Here is a 5,617-nt window from a genome sequence, read left to right as displayed (position 1 = left end):
GGTAGTTTTATAATCCTGAACTGAAAGTATTTTTTTAATTGCTTTCAAATGGGGAACTTAACAATATAATTAAATATATGTATAAAAAGTCCCAAAGTGCTACAATCTGCTTTACTATCTGACTTTGTCAATCTGATTATTATTACAATAGGGGAAACAGTGGATTTGAATGTCTTTTCCCTGGCACAGCAATTTCCCAGCTGTTTTACTGGGATTGTATTAAAACTAGACAAAATGGACTCTGCTGCTTCCATAAAAACCAGTTGAGCATTAAGAGTTAATACCAGCATTTTAAAATCATTAAAACCAGCCTATAGCTGTAGATTAGTGTGGGGTGAGATGTGTTATTTGAAGCAGGTGTGATCTGTCAGGAGCAGTGTTTTGGCATTTTACAACCAGTGGGGCTACGTGCACAGCTGTAGACTGAAGAAAAATGGACCAACGTGGGTACAATGGGCTGCTTTGTATATAAGCTGCTATTTTGCTAATGCACTTTTAGCATATATATAGATAAACAGTTCAAATATTGATTGGTATTTTCTGGTATTAATAGGCTCACTTTAATCTGGTTTAGTCTCTAAAGTATATTACATTGATCAGTGACCACTGATATATTTTCTTAGTGAGACTAAATTTTGCTCTTATCCAAAGGATATGTGTGTAAACAAAAGTGCCTGGAGGAATAGTTTGGATAGTGAAAGAGAGCTGAGTATGTGCCACTCAGGTGTAAACTGCTGGAAATAACCTGTTACTGTTTATGGACCAGGTTGTACAGACAGCTTTAGAATAGAGTTGGTTGGGAGCCAGTGATCAAACACTTCTTTGTTGGAAAATGCCAGTGTGGGGAAACAGAAGTATTTCGTAGGAATGTGTCAGGTCTGATGAAGTTTTGATGAAACACAAACAGGGTCCTGCTGGAAGTCTACCATGTTCCTGCCAACCCACGCACAGGTTGTGGTTGGACCAGAAATTGCTTATTCTTCTAAGCTTCATGTTGATAGGGCTGCCCCAACCTCCACAGGTCCTGACCCTCACTAGTGCTGGTAGTGCTGGATGGTGTGGAAACTTTGGCTGAGGTTTGGAGTGAGCTTCCAAGAATTATTTAATTATGAAAATTTCAAAACAATATCTCCATTATGACAAAACAACTTTTTTACATGGATTTTCTTTTCCATGGGGCTTTTTGATATTTCTAGTTTTCCAAAAGGCAGTGTTGTGGTTTATAATTATTTTAAGTAAGGGTATTTTCCCATGAAAGGAAAATCTCAACTTAATCTCACATAGTTGATGACATACATAGAAATGTTATTGAGATGCTACACATGGATTTTCCAAAATTTCACATATGCTCCTCAGATTTTGGCACCAACATGTTATGTGGGACAGGAACATGTAGTGGTATTCCACGTTTAAAGTAGCAGAATACTTAATGTCATAGTAGAAAACTTACCTGATATTACTGTTTACAGGAGTGTTATTTATTATGCTATAGAACCGGTGGAAAATTTTTTAATCGTATGTGGTGAAAACAAAATATAATTCAAGCATGTAAACTCTGCAAGTTTATGGAAATACTGAGTTAAACACCATAAAGATGGATAAGTAAATTGGATTTTAAGAACAAGTACAGTTCTGGGAGTCAGACAGGTTATAGATAACATATAGATAGTGCTGTTTCATTTGCTCTAAATATGAGGGTCTGTTTTTCTTCCCACCTATACTGATTTTCTTACCATTGTAATTCCTTTTGCTGCAGTGGAGCTACTAGTGATTTATACTAGTGCAAATAAGAGTCAGTATTGGGAACATAACTTTCAACCCAGCAGTGTCCATTTAACTGTCACAGTGGGTAAAGACAAGAGCTCTCAGAGAAGGTTGTTTATCCTTATGGGAAGGGACAATAAAAACCACAGGGGATTTCCCTTCTGGCCTGGGTGGAATTTTAAGGGATGGAAAAGGGTAATTTTTATTCTCCACTTTAAGTAGCCAAACCCTTTGATGTTAGTGGTAGATATCAGTATAAATCTCAAGGGCAGCTAATGGAATTACATTAAGGGTGAATTTTCTTCAAGGAGCAATTCACACACTCTGCTTTGCAGCAAAGAGTGCTATGGGTCAACAAGGCTTTTGCTTTGCAGCAAAGAGTGCTATGGGTCAACAAGGCTTTGCTAATTATTACAGATCATGTCAAACGTGACTACCTAAACCACAGAAATATGCACTGTTCAATTACACATGGATATCCAAAAAGACAGTATTATTCTGAATTTTTCCTGTTGAACAAAATACCGGAACTTTTTACTGCTAGATTCCAGCCAGGAGCACTAGTACATTAAGTGGAGGATTCTGAGTATAAAACAGGCTCTTAAGATTTTAATCCCCATTTTTGTACTTAAATCTTGGACTTTTTGCATTCTCTGTTACTGGGACATTCACACGATCCCTAGTGACTCCTGGGATGCAAAATGTGTATCCTGTGCAGCCAAAGGAGCAAAGCCAGCACTGTCACATAATAAATAAAACTGTGAAAGATCAAATGTTGTAACATCCTGAAGGGTGAAGTAAATGAAGTCAAGCTAAGGAGGAGTGTATGCAGAAAGACCTGCGAAGAAAGACCAAGGATTTTCAGTTCAGATTAGCACACCATGGGAGTGGGAGGGCATTAGTTCCATCATCTCTGGTGGTAAAACAGAGGTGGGGAGGAATAAGGACATGGAGATCAAGGAGGAGAGCTACCACCAACACTCTCCACGTCTCCAGTGCGTAACAGTGGCCATCGTTAAAAAGCCAACAGTGGTCACATGAGGTTATATGATATTGCTATAACCTCTCTTTTGGGAAGAGAAGCTATTCTGTGGCAAGACTTGCAAATGACTTTTGCTAGAGACAGGTCTCTGTTTGGAAATGGTCCATGTCTGTTGGAGAGGCCTGCAGTTTGCTCTTATTGATGGTGAAGTTAAGGTAGAAATGAGTTAGCAGGAAAATTGCTTTTTAAAAAAGCAGTGGCAAGAAGAAAAAAGTCTCTGTGTATACAGTGGCTTAGTCTGCAATAGCATTAGGTTAAAGACTTCCTATGCTTTACTATCATTAACACATTGTAAACACGTGAAGCTAACTATTCATAAAATAGCATCCATTTCATGGGCCAGATCACTCTCCTCTTGTGGGAAACCATGCAGGAAGAGAAGGGGGAGTCTCTGAGGAATGGGAAAATTTTCAAGATCATTCCTTAAGAGGAGATAATATTTCTCTGGTCCATAAACAAACAGCTCATTTGAACCTGAGAACTGGTATACCTGCAAGACTGCTGTAGGGTCCAAAATCCAAAAAAGCCTCATGGTGTTGCATCACAGCAGTACAGCAGAAGGTAATTCTGGGGTTAGGGTGAATCCCATGCTTCTTATCAGTCAAGAACCTGATGCTTTTGCAAGTGTCACTCTGGGAGAAATTAAGCAGAAAGTCATATATAAGACATCGTAGGTAATTTAGTTGGAAGTGGTGAGGTCTCAGATAAAGTACTGTGATGAGTTTCAAGGAGGACACAGGTATGCTGGAGATAGAGAAAGTTAAACACAGTGAGAGAAGATTTAAAAAACATGATTTCTGAAGAAAAGTTGAAAGAATTGAGTTTATTTTCTCTATCAGAGGCAAAAAAATGCAGTGTATGATGCAGTATTCCTGTCTGTAATACATGTTTTGGAAAGGAAAGCAGTGAATTGTTTTCCACATTCAGACAGAATAGAACAAGAAACTCTGCAGCAATGATGAACAACTCAGTACAACTGTCCACGATTTGTTTGGTAAAGATATCTAGGTGAGGCTCTTTTCACTGGAGGCTCTAGATACAGTGTAAGCACATCTGTCACTCCAATGTGACCTGGGTAATACTTGATCCTTTTTCCAGGTTAGTGGATACGTTAGATCATGGGTCAGTTGCCAATGACAGATTTTGAATAATGCTCGACAGCATGATGGCAATGTCAAGCTGAGGACAGGTACTATCTCACCTCTCTGAAAGGCAGCATCTCTTGGTCCCCATTACATTTCCAACCAGCACCATCAGCTGCTAAGCAATGACTGCCATATTTATCATTCTGAATCACAGTGCATTTCTAGAAACCTGCGTCTAGTCGCTGCTGCAACCCCTCCATCCTTTCTTGTTCCTGTAGCCCTGACCTCTGCCAAATGTTTGCTGAAAGCATGAAATAGGTGCTTTCACTTCTCTGCTGATTTCTGGGGCAGGAGAGTGGGAGGGAAGAGAGATTGCCTCCACCCCTGCATTCTTGCACTCACACATCGCAACAGCCATTGAGCCAGTCTGGAAGGTGCAGAGGCTGGTGTTGGTGTCAGCCTTTCATTTCCAATTAAAGAGGTAATATGTGTGTCTGTATTATAGAGGGACAGACTGGTCCTCTGTAATGAGATATAAGCTTACAGGAATAGTAGACTAATTGTCCCAGCAAAGTGCTGAAAAAAATCATGTGGTAGCGAGCATAAATAAAAGATCTCACAGTCTCTTTCAATTAATATTACTTGTATTGCACATGAAATGTATACAGTGCCACATGAAGAAAAGCACATACAACCGGTGTGAGCAACAACTTCCAGCTCTTTAAGAAGTGGGAAACATTTTTTGCTCAAATGAGGTTTGACTTAAACTAAAGGCACTTTGGGCAGCTGCTAAATTGTATTTTGAACTGGCATTTGCAGACATCTTATCACATCCAGATTTAGGCAGAAATTGGACAAAGATGTGAATGTCCATGGTCCATCTGAAAGCTGTTCCTGTATTCACAGTAGAACTGTTGATATTTGAATTAGAGAAACACCCCCTCTCTCCGGTATGTTGTTTCAACCCTCCACCAGCAGCAATTTTGTTTTTCTGTAGTGAGCCCCTCTTTTGGGCTGCCTGTGATCAGGCAGCAAGGGCTGAGGTGTGGGGGGATCCACTCATTACCTGTCGCCTTCTCCACCGTGAGACTGACAATCTGGGAAAACCAGCATCATACTCAGTGCAGCAGAAATGTAACGTACAAAACTTGGTTAAATGATTACATGCTATATATGTGTATACTTATATATATGTATAATTTTCTCTTGGAAAAGAGCTGGCAAAGTACACCTAGGCAGAATAACCATCTCAACCTTTGTTTAAATTTTGTCTTGCAGAAGTTTTAACAAGCAAGAGAGCCCACTGCTCCACCAAGCAGTGGCGAGGTGGAAGCTCTAGGCTGTGCTTTTGCTTGTAACTGATGGACTCTCAGAGTTGAAACCAGGCATGCAACTTCTCTGAAACCCAGTTGCTGTGCCAATAAAACAAACTAGTGAAAAATATCTCCCAAGGGCATAGTCAGGATTAATAAGTAGTTGAAAGAGCTTGGAGATACTCAGCTGAAAGGTACTTGATACTGTCAAATAATTGTTATATTCATTATTCATTGATAAATAGCTATTTGGACGTTCCTTGTGAAAATGTGGACATTTGAAAAGAGGCCAATAATATTCTTTACAGGAAAAGCAATGGCCATAAATTTGAACATGCTTTATATAGGTTACTTCTGAAGAATGAAAATATATCTGTAGATTAAATTACTACATTTGTAGAGTATAAAAATAG

The sequence above is a fragment of the Ciconia boyciana genome, chromosome 3 (genome assembly GCF_034638445.1).
Source record: "Ciconia boyciana chromosome 3, ASM3463844v1, whole genome shotgun sequence".
NCBI classification, from domain to species: Eukaryota; Metazoa; Chordata; class Aves; order Ciconiiformes; family Ciconiidae; genus Ciconia; species Ciconia boyciana.
The sequence above is the reverse complement of the archived record's forward strand: the minus strand, read 5'-3'. Positions refer to the sequence as shown.